Here is a 21,054-nt window from a genome sequence, read left to right on the forward strand (position 1 = left end):
ATGAATTTAGGCACAGAGGTTTTTTTTAAAGCGAATGGGGATAATCCGCAACACCGGGCACTGTCCATGGACAATAGCGGCTTTCTTTCCAGTTTTATACAACCCCTTACACTATGTATCCTCTCTCTGCTGAATTATTGAGACACAACTGCGATCTGGGAATCTGAGTAAGGCCGGGGTCACACTTGTGAGTGTGATGCGGGAAACTTGCACTAGTCTCTCTCATCAACACCCGGCACTGCCACCGGCACTCGGGACCAGAGTGTGCACGGCTGCATAGAAATACATGCAGCCGCACACTTCGGTCCCGAGTGCTGACGGCAGTGCCGAGTATTGATACGAGAGACTCGCGCGAGTTTTTCACCTCACACTCGCAAGTGTCACCCCGGTCTAAGTCAGAAATCAACCTCCTATGTCACCAAAGGATCAGTCTGTTGCCTGGTTGCTCTCCCATCCTTTACATTGCAGCTTTTCTTGTTCAGACTAACTTCATTATATAAGGGTGAATCCAACATTAGCTTGAAAAGACGTCATTTCAGAATAGAAATAGAAGATAGAAGCAGACATTACATTGCAGCAGAGCAGGTAACTCAGGGGCCTTGAATACGAGAATACGAGAAGGTAGTCATTACCTGCAGCTGTCACTAGGTGGAGCTCACTGCATACAAATGCAGACATCTATAAGATTTTAGCTCCCTCCAGTGGTGGCTGCATGAAAATCAGAACAGATTATGGATCTATATATGGAATAGTAGATTTTCAAGTCATTAAAGGGGTTTTTCCGGGTCAGAAAATCTTTTTTAGCTTGTTTTAAATAAAATAAAAACTATGCTTGACTTTCTCTCCCCCGGGTCCAATGCTTCTCTTGGTGGATGGCACAAGCTGATTGACTGCAGTGCTGCCAGCATGATGTTATCGCTGCAAACAATAATGTTTGACCTGGGGATGGTGTGTAAGGCTCTTTTATTTGTTTATTTTTCTTTCTTTTAAACAAACTGCAGCAAGGGAATTGGGCTTTCTGAAACTGAAAAACCCCTTTAATAGGGTTGGAGTCCATGTCAAATCTTCATATAGAGCCCTATAATTTTTCTACAGGAATAACAATATTCAGGCTACAAGAAAACTAAGATTCCCGGATGACTAAACCTCAGCCATGGAAGAAGGGGAGCTATGTAATTAATGAAAACTGATACAATATGCAAATATTGACCTTGGCTCATTTGCATACATCTCAGCCCCTTTCAGGAATTAAGCCCCTCGGTCTGTTCATTATTTGCTTTTCATTTTTTAAGGACAAAGCGTCCTCCTCCATCTCCTGTAAGGAAATAATATTTACTCTCACTGGCGATGTGGAAATCTCTGAAGTTCTCCTGCAAATAGTACAAAAAAACAAAAAAAGAAATAGAACCTGAAACAAAGCAGGAAATAGGAGTTCACGCTTCTCTTAGCAGAAATAACATTTATTTTTATGCTTTTCATCCCTGCGCTGACCCCCTGCACTCAGATACATCAGAATCTGCAGCGACGGCGAGCGCTCGGCCCCGCGCCACACTATTATTTTCTCCACCGCACTAAATATATACACAGTCCTGGCTTGAATACATAGTAGGGACAGGAAAGGGCCGCAATGTAATTTTTACAGTGCAGATATCTAAGAAATAATATTACCCGGAGTACAGTCAGCTCCTGTCTGCAGCCTCAGGTGCACATCCATCTCCGAATGTCTCAGAGACAGCCCCATGACCTTGTCAAGGTCAACAGCTCCGAAGACGTCAAAAGGCCCTTCCTATAAAATAGATGAAGTTTTTTTTTTTTTCCTTTCTGTAGTTTTTCATTTTCTCTTTGGAGTTTTGACACCTTTCCATAGCACAGATTACACAGCGATCCGCTGACAAATGGGGATGGTGATGGACGTTTTCTTTGTGAAAGGGAACCATAATCATGGGGAGGGCAAAAATCACAAAAGTGAATCTCAAATAAGACTGTGAAAATTATCCCCTGCTTGTGATACAATGGGAGGAGGGGGGTAAGGAAAGCTTGGCAAACAACTGGAAGATATGGGCGTAAAATATAGAGAATAACTTGGGTTTCTGCATCATCCTCTCCTAACTGATCAGCTAAACAAAAACTTCACATAAATCAATAGTACAAATGAATATGAGAAACTGTAAAATACCTTATTAGGAACATATGCTTCTTTCTCCACTTGTGAGCCACTTCTTTTCCCTATTCAGTCATCTGAATTCATCATTCATTCTGAAACAAAGTAGACTGAAGGATCAAGTTACAGCTTCCTATTGAAGCCTGTGGTGTGGGAAAAAGTAGGAGAAGAGACAGACGGACCCGTGCTGATTTCTAGAAAATGTTTAATTTCTTTCCATATAGGACTCACAGCTATATTGTTCTGTACTGCTGTATAATGTCCTCCATGCTACGGCTTTCTAGTGAATTTTTTTTATTTGATATCCAGGGATGAATTCATAGCAACACTGCTCAGTATTGTACTACTGTGAAATGTCCTTCATTTTGCTGCTACTTCTGAGCATGGTCTGCAGATAGACAGGGGAACAAGAATTTCTCATATTCGTGTGTGCTGTGTATGGGAAACATCATACTAAGCTAGTCTCCAACCACCAGCTCAGAGACAATTGAAAATGAGAGATAAACCAGCAGAGGAAGGAAGAGCAGAAACAGAGACGTGCTGCTTTCTACTAAATGTTTTAATTTATTCTGTACAGGACTCACAGCTACACTGTTCTATACTGCTGTATATTGTCCTCCATGCTGCTGAATTTTAGTGACTGTTTTATCTTATCCAATGCTGGATTCATAGCTACATTACACAATATTACTGTATAATGTCCTTAATGCTGTTTCATCTTATCCAATGCTGGATTCATAGCTACATTACACAATATTACTGTATAATGCCCTTAATGCTGTTGTTGCTTCTGAATATGCACAACATAGAGATGGGAGCAGGAATACTGTCTGTGTGTGCTGTGTATGGGAATCAGAGGAAAGAGGAGCTGAGGCAGATCTGTTCTGCTTTCTGGTAAATGTGCAGGATTCCCAGTTTCAATGCTCAGTACTGCTATATAATGTTCTTCATACTGCTGCTGCTTCTTAGAAACAAGGCAGCAGGAATCATTCATATCTATGTGTGCCCAATATTAGAGACAGAATATCAGCTAGTCACCTCCAAGCTCAGGGACAGCTGAAAATGAAAGATAAAGCCTTTGGAGGAAGGAAGAGTAGAGACAGGCAGACCTGTTCTGCTTTCAGGTAAATATTTTAGCTTATCCAGTACAGGATTCACAGCTACACTGCTGAGTATTGCTGTTTTATGTCATTCATTCTGCAGTTGGTTCTGAACATCCCTCATCTCTGTGTGTGTTGTGTATAGGAGACAACATATTAGCTAGTCTCCTCTCTAGCTAAGAGACAACTGAAAACTAAAGATAGAGCTTGCAGAGCGGAAAACTGGTGAAAAATGCCGGGAATAAGTGATATAACAACCATAAATACTGTTATTGCTCATGCACACGTACAGCGCAGCCTATTCTGAATAGTCTCCTAAAACTAAATTCACTCAGGATGGAAATTTTTATCCAAAACTGGATAGGAATTTAGCAAATCTTTTCCACATTTAATGGAAATTGCATCAGAAATTGATTTGCACTTCAGATTTTAAAAATCCCAGTAATGCCAGCAGCTGGGTACTGACAGGTTAGACAGCAGTGGTTGGTTCTTAAGGAGTCTGAATAATTAGCTTTATTATTGATCATTTCTGAATTTTATTTGCCCCATTTCCAAATTATTTTTTGCATTCACCCTTAGGCTCGTGCCAATGTAGCGCACAGACAAAGAAGCTCCTGGTTCACAATGCAAAAGGGGCCACAGGGCTCCTCCTCCATTGTCAGATGCAATTTATAATATTGATCTTCATCTACGGAATATGGGATTGTTTTGGGTCCCTTAGGCTCCATGGTCCAGGTGCAATCACTCTTCATCCTATACAAATAAGCCTGAGAATAATACAGCTGGAAACAAGACATACAGACAGCAACGAGTGTACAAGAATAGCGCCGGGCTAAAATAGCGGGCGTCACCACCTCAGCGTGCAGAATAAAGACACGGAGCAGCCGGTTCTCCTAGCTGCCTCTTCTTCCTTTGTTTTACACTCTTCAGTCTGGGTAGTAACGTATCTGTTTACCTATAATATTAGGGATTTGTCAGCCGAACCCTTTGTATCCTGAATTATTCATTGTGTGCATTAGTAATATCCTATCGCTTTTTTTTCTTTTTGCTTTGAAGTATGGTATTATTTTTTTGTTCCTTTGCTTATTTTACTCTTTATCTAGTGCCTTCCTATATAATTGACTTTTTGTATGTATGTAAGTACTTATCTTCAATGGCATAGCAAGAGTCCGATGATCCCCAGTGAAAAATTTAGACCTTGGCCCCCATTAACATTTTGTCTAGATGTATTAGTCCTTTTGGCATTCTAAATCCTACAAAGACATATGTGTTGCCCCCCATGTTGTAATAATGTCCCCCATCCTCTATTAATGACTCCCATCCTGGGCTTCTTCTTGGTATAATGTCCAACATCTTGGACCCCTTCTTGGTATAATGACTCCCATCCTGGGCATCTTGCAGTAATAGTGTCCAACATCCTATATGCCTTTCAGTAAGAATATTCCCCATCCTGGGCACGTTCTTAGTATAATGACCTCCATCCTGGGCCCTTTCCTGCTATAACATCCTCCATCAAAGGGCCCCTTTCTGCCATAATGTCCTCCTTCATGGGCCCCTTCCTGCTGTAATATCCAACATCTTGAGCCCTTACTGTAACAATGTCCCTTTCTTGGCCTCTTCCTGCTATACATTTCACCTGAATGTATGTCCTCTGAAATAGGCACTGGCGTTGACAGGCTCCCCACCTGCATGCACCAGGTCGCGCAATCACCATCTGCGACGGCAATCGTTAGGACCCTGCTGACCTGACCCCCTCAATTATATGAATGAAGCATACTTACCTAGTCCCAGCAAATACCTAAGAGGCTTTCGAAAAATTAAGGCACCCCTTAGACTTCTGGAATAGTTGGCAAATCTTAAATCTTGCAAATTATTATGAGTGGGTGGAGAATCTAAATGTCCAATTAAATATTATGGGTGTGGAATGTAAAAAGTGGTATGGGTTGGGTGAAAAAAATTTGAGCTGCTGGTCATAGAGGCTGTAGCGAATGTTGGCATGTGTTGAATATAGTTTGTATAGTGGGGGTTAACAAGATCAACACCTTTGGCACAGGAATGCCGTAATAGGCCCAACAATTCCCAGAGGTACATCCATTGGGTCCCCTATTTCTATAGGGAACAGGAAAGCACAATACCTCACTTTTTCGCCACATGTCTTCTCTTTTGAAAAAGATTTAATTATGAAACGTCACCTAATTTTTTTAGGGCATAAATATGCCCCTTCTTTCAGTCCGCACTCCTCTGTTGCAGACCATGCCTTATCCATGCATTTTTTTCATAACAAGATCTGTTGTGAAATAATGAACCTTTAATGGGGCGATATATCAAATGTGCACAGATCCAGGAGTAGGAGGACAGTGGACTTCTCATGGTATAAAGCAGAGTACCTCACTACAGCAATTACTTTCAGAAGAGCAGCAGAATTTATTGCATTTGTTATTGAATACCTAAAAATCAATGTCCGCTACCAAGCACCACAGCCCCTAATCGCTCCGCTATTACCAGAAAACAACAAACATATTTACAAAGCAGAGCGGAATTTCAGATTGATGTGAGGAAGTCATTCTGTATTTACATAACGTCTGTTAATGGGGGCGAGCGGGAGCCCCTCGCTGTACAGGAGGATTATGTGTCTTGTGTCAAGGAGGCGAAAAGACGTGTACTTACCTTCGTCACACATGAAGGTCATTTTCCACCTTCCCAGGCCTGGTATAAAAATTCTGTCTATTTTGGAAACCTGAAAGCAGAAAATAATATCAGAAGTTAAAGGGATATTCCCATTCCATACCCGTAGAGAGGTCCAAGATCTATCACCAGTCATTGTTTTTTGCCAATATGGTGGTCTTTTCAAAACATGAGTAGTAGTAACTGGCTACATCGATGACTTGGAGATCTCACTGACTTATACTGACTGACTTTCTAGGAGAGGTGAGAGGATGTTTTAATAAGAGTGAACCTCCCAAACTTCAGGAAAAGTTGACAAATAATATCTTAGGTGTGGCGTAAACCTCCCAAATTTCCCGGAAAGCAGCACTTCCTGCTGGGCGTGTACAAACACACTTCAGGAGGTGGAAAAAAGGTGGTTTCAAAAGGAAGTGACCTGTAAAAAGAGGTGTGCTTATGCAAAAGGAAAAAAATCGCCATCTCCTGAGTCTCCTACAGTATCATCTCAAAAAGTCAGCCAGTATGTCATACAAAACCTAAGATAGAAGCAAAATGAGCAAATACCCTGTTGTAAGGAAAAAGTAACAGTACATATCAATAATATAGAATACTTAGTAGACACAGTTTTGATTAATAAAAAGTGTAATAGCCATCCCACTTCGAGAAGGTGTACCCCAATCGGGATGGTCCCATATTGTCTCTAACATTAAAGTATGCCATACACTAGAAATTTTAGAACAGGAGAGTAGAGGAAAAGTTTTTTGTAAAACTAACCCCCTCAGGAGTCACTCAAGGAGTTGGCAAATATGTCAGATGCTAGAGATTTATGATGGCTGAAGAAGGTGATTTAGACGAGTTTTGTCTACCCTTGAGGTCTTTTTGTGACATGGATGAGCAAGACCAAATTCGGACTGGTCCACAAAAAAACAAGAGAATTCTCTGGTGGGCCACTGTGCAGGGGTAAGCCCTCCAACCCACTTTATGAACAATAGTTGGTCCAATACACTTGAATCACTATGTACAGGCAAAAGCAGCATCTCATTACTCATTCGCTGAGTATTTGTCCAGGGTGAAAGAAAGTCTAGAATCTAAGATAGTGTCATAGAATCCATGTGTCTCAATAGGACATTTTGGAGAAAAGTTGGACAGTTGGTCGCATTTATGTGTCAATTATCTGTGTTAATAGAAGAGTAAAATCTGGAAAATTGACTCAGTGAAAGCAGATAAGGGGAAGAGTGGTAAAACCTGGAACCATAATGGGGTTTGTTTCAATAATTGTTATGCTGGTCACCATTTTCCCATGTACTCTGCTGCTCAGGGGCAGATACAGACAGAAGGGTGCCTCTATGCAAGAACAACATATGGGCCCTTTGTAGTTCAATAGTTCCTTGTAGTGTAGAAACCTACCTGTATTGGAGATGTTAATGGCCTCCTTACCTCTTAGGCCCCTGTGCGACTGCACAGGTTGCACCAATGGTATGTCGACCCCTGCTACTGCTAGCTTCATACATGCATGACGTGGGTGTGCTCTACAACTCCATTTCTACATATCCTCCAACCATAATCATCATGACAGAAGAAAATAATTGGATTTCTTATAAAGACAGAATTTCCTGTGTCCACAGTCATCAGATTTCTATGTATTGAGTACATAAAAGCACAGACGTCTACTTATAGCTGCTTCAGAAATAACCGTCTAAAACTAAATATTCCTGGATTTTCATAATCTGTTGTATGGCCATGAATCTGCATTTTTCTACCCTTATTTCTCTATTTCTTAATTCAAAGTAATAAAGAATCTAAATAGGAAATTAGAAAATGAATTAAAGTGGCAGTTTTTGCTTTTATTTTATTCCCGCTGATCCCCTCAATATTCCGCTTTTTTTTTTTATCGGCCATACGGTTCTAGAGATATAGGCCTTTTTATTTAGTGCAAATATGTAAGGTCTTTACTAAAGGGGTAGTGCTCACAGGATCCTCTGGGGCGAGTCTGAAGGTTACTCTGCATTGTTACCCTGTAAGCCACACCCCCTTTATAAGACTCATAAAAATTAGCACTAAGTAAAAAGGTTCAAATCTCTGGAACCATACGGCTGATTTAAAAAATAAAAAAACAGTAGAAAATTAATGACAAGCGGAAAAACAAAAACAAAAGGAAGAACTGGCCACTTTTGACCTGGTAACCTATCCACTTTCAAGGTCAAAACTAGAATTTATAGGACCCCATAACAAAGTCAAAAGTAAAATATGCATTGACTTTATGTTACTTTATAACTGGTCCCACTCATCCTTAATCAACACAAGACCTCAACCAAAGGGTTTCGTGCCATCACACACTGTTTTGGGGAGGAGGAGGGAGTGGTTATTGGATTGGATATACAGTGAGTACGGAAAGTATTCAGACCCCTTTAAAATTTTCACTCTTTGTTTCATTGCAGCCATTTGGTAAATTCAAAAAATTCATTTTTTTCTTATTAATGTACACTCTGCCTCCCATCTTGACTGAAAAAAAACAGAAATGTGGACATTTTTGCAAATTTATTAAAAAAGAAAAAGTGAAATATCACATGGTAATAAGTATTCAGACCCTTTGCTCAGTATTGAGTAGAAGCACCCTTTTGAGCTAGTACAGCCATGAGTCTTCTTGGCAATGATGCAACAAGTTTTTCACAACTGGATTTGGGGATTCTCTGCCATTCTTCCTTGCAGATCCTCTCCAGTTCCATCAGGTTGTATGGTGAACATTGGTGGACAGGACAGCCATTTTCAGGTCTCTCCAGAGACCCAATGCTCAATTGGGTTAGGTCAGGGTTCTGGCTGGGCCAGTCAAGTTGTTCCAAAGCCACTTGTCATGATCCAGGTTGGATTATGACAGATAAATGCACTAGTAACCTTTTTTTTCCTTCAAACCTTTGGCTTTAAGGTGGTTTTGCCCCCGGTGGCCATTAGGGCCATTGCACTGTGGTGATTTCAGTTCTAGTTTTGCCCCCGGTGGCCGGTAGGGTCATTGCACTCTGGTTTCTTTAGTTTAGTGCACGTGATTATCACTAACAGGTGTGATTGCTCTGGTTTAACTATATACGGTTGGTGATATTGCTCATTTCCAACCAAGTCTGGTGAAGGAAGGAACTACTGAGAGGAGTTCCTTGCAGCTCAGGCAGAGCTCTGGTGTAGTAGCTTCAGGTGGAAGCTGAATTCTGGTGGTGGACTCTGTTGCTGGGAGCAAGAGCAACAGAGCAAAGCTAAGTGGTGTTACCCCTGTTTTGGAACTTTTATTTTGTGTGTTTCAGTGCAGTGGTGGGATTAGTTTATGCACCGTCCATCTCACTAGAAAGGGCTAGGTGCAGGGCGAGCTAGGGTTTTTAGGTTCCTGATCGGCGCCCGGTGCGGATCCGGCCTAGGGATCGTTAGGAGAGTAGAGACTCTGACTCAGGGGAATGCAGGAGGTCTCCACGTCCCCGTTCCCTATCGCAGGGCCCTCCATTGTATCAGTTTCCCTGGTGTTTCCCTTTTTATTTAAATTCACCCTGCTGGAGGCGGTGTATCCAGTTATACGTGTAATTCTGAAATTCGCCTGCTGGAGGCGGTGTATCCGGCTGCATGTTATATTATTTAAATTCACCCTGCTGGAGGCGGTGTATCCAGGGTCACGTGTGCCATAGAAATTCGCCTTGCTGGAGGCAGTGTGTCCAGTCACACATTGACCATCACATTATCACCAAACCTACATTTTTGTTCTGCTGAGCCATGGACCCAATGCAGACCTTTGCCCAAATGCTGCAGATCTTTACGGTTGAGATTAGGGGGCTGCGCGGTGAGTTGGTGCAGCAACTACAGCTGTTGGTGGGCTTTGGGGGCTTGGTTCAGAGACAGGCTCAGCCAGAACCCAAGATATCCCTCCCTGACAGGTTTTCTGGAGAGAGAGATCAATTCTTGGTATTTCAGCAAGCCTGTAAACTATACTTCAGGCTGCGCCCTCGTTCATCAGGGAGTGAAGAGCAACGGGTGGGAATCATTATGTCCCTTCTTAAGGGGGATCCCCAATCCTGGGCCTTCTCCCTGCCGGACGATTCACCATCATTAGAGTCCGTGGACGAGTTTTTTGCGGCTTTGGCGCTAGTGTATGGGGATCCTGATGGCGTTGCCCTGGCGGAATCCCGACTCCGTAGGTGTAAACAGGGAGCCTGGGTTGCTGAGGAGTACTGCTCAAAGTTTAGGAGGTGGGCCTCTGACACTCAGTGGAATGACCCTGCACTTAGGAATCAATTTGTGCAGGGTCTGTCTCCAAAGTTGCAGGATACTCTGGTGCAGTACGCCGCCCCCAGGTCGCTGGAGGCCGCCATGTCCCTTGCCATCCGGGTGGATAGACACCTTAGGGAGAAAAATACACAAAACGTGCCCCCTGTTGTCCTCACTAGGGAGAAGTGTTATGATTGAGTCACCATAGGAGGCAAAAACAGAAATGCTAGCTAAGTCCAGAAAACCAGAGAAGTTGGCAGCTATCGGATTGCAGACCCCTGAACCTATCAACACAACTAGCAGTAGCCGTGGGGGGTTCCTACGATGCCCTAGACCCCTCGATCACAGCTGGAGAATTAAATAGGCCTAAAGAAAGAAAGGGGAAATCTAAACTGCCCCAGAGCAGACCCCAAAGCAATAGGCAGCCCCCAACATATAATGACGGTGAAGCAAGATGAAAATACTAACACAGACAGAAAGATAGACTGAGCAAAGAGGGGCCCAAGCTAACTAAATAGAAAAGGACAGGAAGGCTGCTGTCTGCAATCCGTGAAAAACCCTATGAAAATAAGAGCCAACAGACTGACAGTGAAAAAGGCCCTGAAGACGCTAGGCTTCAAAAAAGCTATGTCAGTACTCAGGAATATACTGAAGACAGAGCTGCAGGCAAACGGAGATTCAGCTCACCCCAGCAGGGAATGGCAGAATACTGAAAAGCAAGGAAAACAAAAAACAAAACAAAAAGCTAACAGGCAAAACAGAAACTTAGCTTTAGAGGAGCAGGAATCAGACTGGTGTACTAGAAGTCCACAGAGAAATCACCCGCAGGGCAGAAGGGCGTCGGCAGCCTTATATCCAGTCCGTGACTCCACTCAGCCAGTCATCCTCATTAGACTCAGGTGCCTGATAATCAGGCTCATTACCTTCCTTTACCAGAATAGGGAGTTCACCAGACCCCAGTGACGAAGGGGAAAATGAACTCACAACAGTACCTCCCCCTTGAGGAGGGGTCACCGAACCCTCAACCACGCCACCAGGGCGATCAGGGTGAGCCCGATGAAATGCACGCACCAATCTTTTGGCATGAATATCAGAGGCAGAGACCCAGGAATTATCCTCCTGACCATAACCCTTCCACTTAACCAAATACTGGAGTCTCCGTCTAGCCAGACGGGAATCCAGTATTTTCTCTACCTCATATTCCATATTACCTTCAACCAATACAGGGTCTGGAGGTGCCACCCCAGGAACAACTGGTTCAACAAACCTCTTCAACAAGGACTTATGGAACACATTATGGATTTTAAATGTGACAGGAAGAGCCAAACGAAAAGAGACCGGATTAATAATCTCCAAAATCTTGTAAGGTCCAATAAATCTAGGCTTAAACTTAGGAGAAGCCACCTTCATAGCAATATTTTTTGATGATAACCACACCATATCACCAATCTTAAACTGGGGACCAATGGTCCTATGTCGATTGGAAAACCGCTGGGCCTTTTCCTGGGAGAGAGATAACTTATCCACCACTTGGTCCCAGATCTGGTGCATTCTCTCCACCACAGTGTCAACACCTGGGCAGGCAGAAGGCTCCACCTGCCCTGAAGAAAATCGAGGATGAAACCCAAAGTTACAAAAAAAAGGTGACATCAAAGTGGCAGAACTAGCTCTATTATTTAAAGCAAATTCGGCCAAAGGCAAAAATGAAACCCAATCATCCTGATCAGCGGAAATAAAACATCTCAAATACGACTCCAAGGTCTGGTTTGTTCTCTCTGTCTGCCCATTGGTCTGAGGGTGAAAAGCAGAGGAGAAAGACAACTGAATTCCCAGCTTGGAACAGAAAGTCCTCCAAAATCTAGACACAAACTGAACTCCTCTGTCAGACACAATGTTCTCAGGAATCCCGTGTAAGCGAACCACCTGTTGCAAAAACAGGGGCACCAACTCAGAGGAAGATGGCAACTTAGGGAGTGGTACAAGATGAACCATCTTAGAGAACCTATCACAAATCACCCAAATAAGTCATTCTTTGAGAGACCGGCATATCAGAGATGAAATCCATTGAAATATGGGTCCATGGCCTCCTGGGGACCGGCAAAGGCATCAACAACCCACTAGAGCGAGAACAAGATTTAGACCGGGAGCAAGTCCCACAGGACTGCACAAAATTCCTGACATCATGAGACAAGGTGGGCCACCAAAAAGAGCGACTCACCAGATCTCTAGTACCAAAAATACCTGGATGACCAGCCAATGCAGAGCAATGAACTTCAGACATCACTCTCTTCTTCCACTGGTCAGGAACATACAACTTTCCACTGGGACAACGCTCAGGTTTGTCCTCCTGGAACTCTTGCAGAGCAAGTCTCAAATCGGGCGAAATGGCAGAAAGAACTACCCCTTCGCCTAAGATGGTAGCAGGCTTGGTCACCACAGGAGAATCAGCAAAGAAACTCCTAGAGAGGGCGTCTGCCTTGACATTCTTAGTTCCAGGAAGAAAAGAGACCACAAAATCAAAACGTGTAAAAAACAAGGCCCACCTAGCCTGTCTAGGGTTCAAGCGTTTAGCCGACTCTAGGTAAATCAAATTCTTGTGGTCAGTGAGGACCACAACTTGATGTTTAGCTCCCTCCAACCAATGTCTCCACTCCTCAAATGCCCATTTCATGGCCAACAGTTCCCGATTCCCCACATCATAGTTACGTTCAGATGGAGAGAACTTTCGGGAAAAGAAAGCACAGGGATTCATTTTAGATGTTACAGGATCCTTTTGGGACAAAACAGCTCCTGCACCAATCTCAGAAGCATCCACCTCTACCTGGAACGGGAGTGAGACATCAGGTTGCTGCAAAACCGGGGCGGAGGTAAATCTTCGCTTCAGCTCCTGAAAGGAATCAACAGCCTCAGGGGACCAATTCAACACATCAGCACCCTTCTCAGTCAGATCAGTCAATGGCTTGGCAATACTAGAAAATTTTGCTATAAATTTCCGATAAAAATTAGCAAAACCCAAAAACTTCTGGAGGGCCTTCAAAGAAGTGGGCTGAACCCAATCATAAATGGCCTGTACCTTGGCCGGGTCCATTTCAATAGTTGACAGAGACAAAATAAATCCCAAAAATGAAATCCTCTGTACTCCAAAAAGGCATTTCGATCCTTTGACATACAGGGAATTCTCCCTCAAGATCCGGAACACAGTCCGAATATGTTCCACATGAGAATCCCAATCCTTGGAGAAGATCAAAATATCATCCAGATAGATAATCAAAAACTTATCGACAAAGTCTCGGAAAATATCGTTCATGAAGCACTGGAAGACAGAAGGGGCATTAGTGAGCCCAAAAGGCATCACCAGGTACTCAAAATGTCCCTCCGGAGTATTAAACGCCGTCTTCCATTCATCCCCCTGCTTAATGCGGATAAGATTATACGCCCCCCTGAGGTCAAGCTTGGTAAACCAGCAAGCACCTCTAACTCTAGAGAATAGATCCGAAATCAGGGGTAACGGATACTGATATTTAATAGTAATTTTATTGAGGGCACGATAATCAATACAAGGCCTTAAAGAACCATCCTTTTTGGCCACAAAAAAAAAACGGCACCTAAGGGTGAAGAGGATGGTCTAATATGACCCTTCTCCAACGCCTCCTTAATATTGGACCGCATAGCCTCGTGCTCGGGTACAGATAAATTGAAGAGCCGACCCTTGGGAAATTTACACCCCGAGCTTAGTTCAATTGCACAGTCATAACTCCTATGAGGAGGCAAGGACGCAGACTCATTCTCACTAAATACATCATAAAAGTCCACCAAATAGTCAGTAACATCATGCGACTGAGGAGAGGTGGAAAAAAACGAAGCCTCACTAAAGGCACACCGACAACCCCAACTCACCACAGACACAGATTTCCAATCCAAAACTGGATTATGAATTTGCAACCAGGGAAACCCCAGAACAACGGCATCATGCAGACCATGCAATACCAAAAATCTGCAATTTTCTTGATGGTCTGGGGCGACCCGCATGATCACCTGGGTCCAAAACTGAGGTTTATTTTTAGCCAAAGGAGTAGCATCAATCCCCCTCAAAGGGATAGGCGTCTGCAGAGGTGTCATCGGAAATCCACACCGTTTAGCAAAATCCAAGTCCATTAGGTTTAGCGCTGCTCCCGAATCCACAAAAGCCTTGGCGGAAAATGTGGACAGGGAGCAGATCAGAGTAATTGCCAGAAGAAACTTAGGTTGAACACCACCAACAGAAAACATGTGTGCAAAGCGTTTCTCTCGTTTAGGACAAACAGAAATAATATGCGAGGCATCTCCACAGACAAAAAAACACAGCTTATTACGCCTTCTGAACTCCTGACGTTGCGCCTTAGACAAAACTCTATCACATTGCATAGGTTCAGACGTCTGTTCAACCGGTGGCGACACCTCTCGTGCAATCCTGCGTTCACGTAAACGCCGATCAACCTGAATGGCTAATGACATAGAATCGTCCAGACCAGAGGGAACAGGAAATCCCACCATAGTATCTTTTACGGCTTCTGACAAACCTTTCCGAAAGAGAGCAGCCAAGGCATTATCATTCCAGGTAGTAAGGACCGCCCACTTTCGGAACTTTTGACAGTACAACTCTGCAGAATCTCGACCCTGGTTCAATGCCAACAGGGTCTTTTCAGCCTGATCAATAGCATTAGGTTCGTCATACAACAACTAGGGATGGGTGAATCTACTCGTTAGGACTCGTTACTCTGCGAGTAGTAGGGGACTCGCAGGAGTCGGTACTCTGCGAGTTTCCAAGCGATTACTCGCACAGTAACGAGTCCAATGCAAATGAATGGCAATCCTAGTTTTTGCAGAGTTTCTTAGCGATTTTGTGTCAGCAGCTGGACACAAAATCGCTAAGAAACTAGGATTGCTTGTATTAAACTGTGAAAAAACTAGCTAGGAGTTCTCTCTCTCTGTTTTGCAGCGATTCCTGTGCTGGGGGATTCCTGTGCTGGGGAGGAGGAGAATGGGGATGCGAGTTTTGCAGCGATTCCTGTGCTGGAGGGGAGAGAGAGAGAGAACTCCTAGCTAGTTTTGTGTGTCCTAGCTGGACACAAAATCGCTAAGAAACTAGGATTGCTTGTATTAAACTGTGAAAAAACTAGCTAGGAGTTCGTTCTCTCTCTCTCTCTCTCTCTCTCTCTCTCTCTCTCCTCGCATCCCCATTCTCCTCCTCCCCAGCACAGGAATCGCTGCAAAACAGAGAGAGAGAACTCCTAGCTAGTTTTTTAACAGTTTAATACAAGCAATCCTAGTTTCTTAGCGATTTTGTGTCCAGCTGCTGACACAAAATCGCTAAGAAACTCTGCAAAAAAAAAAATCTGCATCCCCATTCTCCTCCTCCCAAGCACAGGAATCGCTGCAAAACTCGCATCCCCATTCATTAACATTGGACTCGCTAGACTTGCAACGAATAGCGAGTTTCCAAGTCGGACTCGTTACAGCCTAGCGATTCCGAATATTTCAGGATTCGCCCATCCCTAACAACAACCCCAAGGCTTGAAAGAATGCGTTCACATTAGTCAGAATAGGATCATCTGGTTTCAAAGAAAACGCCCAATCCTGGGGATCGCCACGCAGCAAAGAGATGACAATTTTAACCTGCTGCGCGGAGCTCCCTGACGAGTTAGGCTTCAAGGCAAAAAATAATTTACAATTATTTTTGAAACTCAAAAATTTAGATCGATCCCCAAAAAATACATCAGGTGTAGGGATCTTTGGTTCAACAGCATGCGAACGAGCAAGGTAGGCGGAAATTCCCTGCACTTCCACAGCGAGCTGCTCCACACGATCAGACAATTGCTTTATCTCCATTGAGAGAGAAAAAAAAATTCCCCCTACGGCCTCAGAGATATAGAGGAAAGAATATACACACACCTTTTTTTTTTTTTTTTTTTAAACACAATTCTTTCCTGCTATTGAGTACCCTAGGCTCTGCGGTAAGGCGGGTGATTCTGTTATGATTGAGTCACCGTAGGAGTCAAAAACAGAAATGCTAGCTAAGTCCAGAAAACCAGAGAAGTTGGCAGCTATCGGATTGCAGACCCCTGAACCTATCAACACAACTAGCAGTAGCCGTGGGGGGTTCCTACGATGCCCTAGGCCCCTCGATCACAGCCAGAGAATTAAATAGGCCTAAAGAAAGAAAGGGGAAATCTAAACTGCCCCAGAGCAGACCCCAAAGCAATAGGCAGCCCCCAACATATAATGACAGTGAAGCAAGATGAAAATACTAACACAGACAGAAAGATAGACTGAGCAAAGAGGGGCCCAAGCAAACTAAATAGAAAAGGACAGGAAGGCTGCTGTCTGCAATCCGTGAAAAACCCTATGAAAATAAGAGCCAACAGACTGACAGTGAAAAAGGCCCTGAAGACGCTAGGCTTCAAAAAAGCTATGTCAGTACTCAGGAATATGCTGAAGACAGCTACAGGCAAAAGGAGATTCAGCTCACCCCAGCAGGGAATGGCAGAATACTGAAAAGCAAGGAAAACAAAAAACAAAACAAAAAGCTAACAGGCAAAACAGAAACTTAGCTTTAGAGGAGTAGGAATCAGACTGGTGTACTAGAAGTCCACAGAGAAATCACCCGCAGGGCAGAAGGGCGTCGGCAGCCTTATATCCAGTCCGTGACTCCACTCAGCCAGTCATCCTCATTAGACTCAGGTGCCTGATAATCAGGCTCATTACCTTCCTTTACCAGAATAGGGAGTTCACCAGACCCCAGTGACGAAGGGGAAAATGAACTCACAACAGAGAAGGACCCACCAGTGCGGACGGAGGAACCCAGACAGCCCGGTGTTGTTGGTGCAAAAAAGGGGGTGTCTGCGGCTCGTCGTGGTGGGGGCGTATGCTTTTCCTGTGGGAAGCCGGGCCATTTCTTGAGAGCCTGCCCAGTGTGTGCCAAGTCTCCAGATGAACCTATGCAAGTATGAGGAGCTAGTTTATGTACGGAGCTGCCTATGGTTCGGGGAGTGGTAGGGAAGATGACCTGACGGACGGATGGACTTGTCAGAATAGAGAAAGGAAGGTTTGCACAGTTTAGACAGGTGTCAGTTATTACAGTGGGGAAACAGCTAGGAAAGTGTAGTGGACATGCAGTACCTTGGGTTGACCATTAGAGGGCAGGGAGGAGTGTGAGCCTAGTACTTGACATCAGCTTAGGGCTTAAGAAACCGTTGATCATGGGGGGCGGAGTTAGAGGGAACCGGGAAAGATATAAATTTGACAGGAGAGTTCCAGAAAGTTCAAGTCCCCAGGGGGAGCTCAAGTGATGAGGACACGGTGACAGTTGTGGCACTGTGAGGAAAACCCAACCAGGGGGACTGAGGAGAGAGAAAGTCAGGGGGGTGGTCCTGACACGAAGACCGCAATATAGACGAGGCACAGAGATAAATCATACCGTATTGAGGAAGACGTCTGACCAGTAAAATTACTGTTGGTTTATGAGCCTAAGGCGGCCACAGTGACGGACCTGTCAGGAGCGTCAATAAGCGGAAAGGGACGGTACGTACATATACGTCCCTGGTGAAGAATACGGTGTGTAATGTGTATTGTAATCGGAGGGCCTTGAAGAGAATTGCGGTGTGCTGAGAGGCCGTCAGGTGGACGGCGAGAGAATAAAACTTGGACCTGTTGTACCCGAAACCTGCCTCCAAATTGTCTCTGTTACGTCTCTGTGTGGTAAAAGAGGGACCACCCCCCAGTCCAGCCCCCCAACCCTACATTGGCATGTTTTTACTGTGGGCAGACTGGTCATGTCCTGAAGGCTTGCCCAACCCGCGTCAAATTATCTGTGCCATCTGAGAAGCCGCATCCCCCTGTTCGCTTGGAGGGAGGCGACCAGGGAGTATATATTTCCTCCATTTTGCTCTCCTAAGGTACTATGTCAGCAGAGGTGTTGGCTGGTGGGGTAGCGGAGGTGATACCGGTGCTTGTGGACAGCGGAGCAGGAGTCAGTCTGGTGGATGCTCGCTTTGTCCAGACTCATGGCCTGAGGTGTAGGACGCTAGCCCATCCTATAAGCATCCAGGCCATAAACTCTGTTCCACTGAGCCAGGGAAGCTTGACCCAAGTCGTAGAAAATATCCACCTACGTATAGGACATCATGAGGAGTCCTTGTCATGCTACGTGTTGGAGGGAATGCCAGTACCTATCGTTTTAGGCCTCCCTTGGCTGAAAAAACATAACCCGGTAATAGATTGGCGGGCGAGGGAAGTGGTCAGCTGGGGGCAGTCGTGTGAGGGCTGCTGCCTGAGGACTACTGTCTCTGCCATCTCTCTTCAACGGACCCCTTTCTCTCCAGTGAGAGCAGCAGATGTGCTGCAGGAGAGTAGGGGCAAGTCTCAACCCTCGCCATTAGCCAACCCTGGGAGGCGCAGACCTCATGGTGGAAGGGGTTGGGGGGTGGTGTACCCCGTGGTGAATTGTGGGGGTGTGAGTGTGGTGACACAGGGGGGCGCCTCTGTTGTCAATCCAAGAAAGAGTTCACCGAACTGTGACCAACGAGTGTGTGGCAATAAACGTTAATGTCCGGACCTATGTGTGAACGAGCATGTATGGGTGGCCACCAAAAAACATCCAGTGGAAGTGTGTTGCGGAGTCTTACCAGCTCGAGTTACCCCCAACCATACACATACACAACTCGTTCCGCAGGTCGGCGCTTCGAAGATGTGTGGTGCCTCCAGAACATACATTGCCGATAACCTGAGGTGCTCGTTTGCCATAAACCTGAAGTTCAGGTAGTTGCTGGGGTGAACTATGGACTTGGGCATCCCCGCTGTAGGTGGTTCCCTGAAGAGGAGCTGTCTTGAGGGTCCAGAGGCCCCTTATTGAGGGAGGGTACTGTCATGATCCAGGTTGGATTATGACAGATAAATGCTCTAGTTACCTTTTTTATCTTCAAGCCTTTGGCTTTAAGGTAGTTGTGCCCCCAGTGGCCATTAGGGCAATTGCACTGTGGTGATTTCAGTTCTAGTTTTGCCCCCGGTGGCCGGTAGGGTCATTGCACTCTGGTTTCTTTAGTTTAGTGCACGTGATTATCACTAACAGGTGTGATTGCTCTGGTTTAACTATATAGGTGTGTCTTGTTCTCTCACTCACGGTTGGTGATATTGCTCATTTCCAACCAAGTCTGGTGGAGGAAGGAACTTCTGCGAGGAGTTCCTTGCAGCTCAGGCAGAGCTCTGGTGTAGTAGCTTCAGGTGGAAGCTGAATTCTGGTGGTGGACTCTGTTGCTGGGAGCAAGAGCAAAGCTAAGTGGTGTTACCCCTGTTTTGTAACTTTCCTTTTGTGTGTTTCAGTGCAGTGGTGGGATTAGTTTCTGCACCGTCCATTTCACTAGAAAGGGCTAAGTGCAGGGCGAGCTAGGGTTTTTAGGTTCCTGATCGGCGCCCGGTGCGGAACCGGCCTAGGGATCATTAGGAGTGTAGAGACTCTGACTCAGGGGAGTGCAGGAGGTCTCCACGTCCCCGTTCCCTATCGCAGGACCCTCCATTGTATCAGTTTCCCAGGTGTTTCCCTTTTTATTTAAATTCGCCCTGCTGGAGGCGGTGTATCCGGCTGCTCGTTATATTATTTAAATTCGCCCTGCTGGAGGCGGTGTATCCAGGGTCACGTGTGCCATCGAAATTCGCCCTGCTGGAGGCGGTGTGTCCAGTCACATGCTGACCATCACACCACTCCTTTGTTATTTTAACTGAGTGCTTAGAGTCATCGTCTTGTTGGAAGGTGAACCTTCGGCCAAGTCTGAGGTCCAGAGCACTCTAGAAGAGGTTTTCCTCCAGGATATCTCTGTACTTGGCCATATTCATGTTTCCTTTAATAGCAACCAGTCCTGTCCCTGCAGCTGAAACCCCCCTCCATAGCATGATGCTGCCACCACCATGTTTCACTGTTGAGATTGTATTGGGCAGGTGATGAATGGTGCCTGGTTCTCTCCACACAAATTGCTTAGAATTATCACCAAAAAGTTCTATTTTCATCTCATCAGACCAGAGAATCTTATTTTTCATAATCTGGGAGTCCTTCATATGTTTTTTAGCAAACTATGCGAGCTTTCATATGTCTGGCATTGAGGAAAAGCTTCCGTTGAGCCACTCTGCCATAAAGGCCCAACTGGTGGAGGGCTGCAGTGATAGTTAACTTTGTGGAACTTTCTCCCATCTCCCTACTGCATCTGTGGGGCTCAGCCACAGTGATTTTGGGGTTCTTCTTTACCTCTGTCACCAAGGCTCTTCTGAAATGATTGCTCAGTTTGGCTGGATAGCCAGGTCTAGGAAGACTTCTGGTGGTCCCAAACTTCTTCCGTTTAAGGACTATGGAGGCTACTGGGCTCTTAGGAACCTTGAGTACTGCAGAAATTCTTTTGTAACCTTGGCCAGATCTGTGCCTTGCCACGAGTCTGTCTCTGAGCTTCTTGGCCAGTTACTTTGACCTCATGATTCTCATTTGATCTGACATGCACTGTGAGCTGTGAGGTCTTATATAGACAGGTGTATGCCTTTACAAATAAAGTCCTATCAGTTTAATTAAACACAGCTGGACTCCAATGAAGGAGTAGAACCATCTCAAGGATGATCACAAGGAAATGGACAGCATGTGACTTAAATATGTGTGTCTGAGCAAAGGGTCTGAATACTTATTACCATGTGATATTTCAGTTTTCTTTTTTAATAAATTTTCAAAAATTTCTATATTTCTGGGTTTTTTTTAGTCAAGATGGGGTGCAAAGTGTACATTAATGAGAAAAAAATGAACTTTTTTGAATTTGCCAAATGGCTGCAATGAAACAAAGAGTGAAAAATTTAAAGGGGTCTGAATATTTTCCGTACCCA

Source organism: Dendrobates tinctorius, unplaced genomic scaffold (genome assembly GCF_039654945.1).
Source record: "Dendrobates tinctorius isolate UK_male_01 unplaced genomic scaffold, ASM3965494v1 ptg000158l, whole genome shotgun sequence".
Lineage (NCBI taxonomy): Eukaryota > Metazoa > Chordata > Amphibia > Anura > Dendrobatidae > Dendrobates > Dendrobates tinctorius.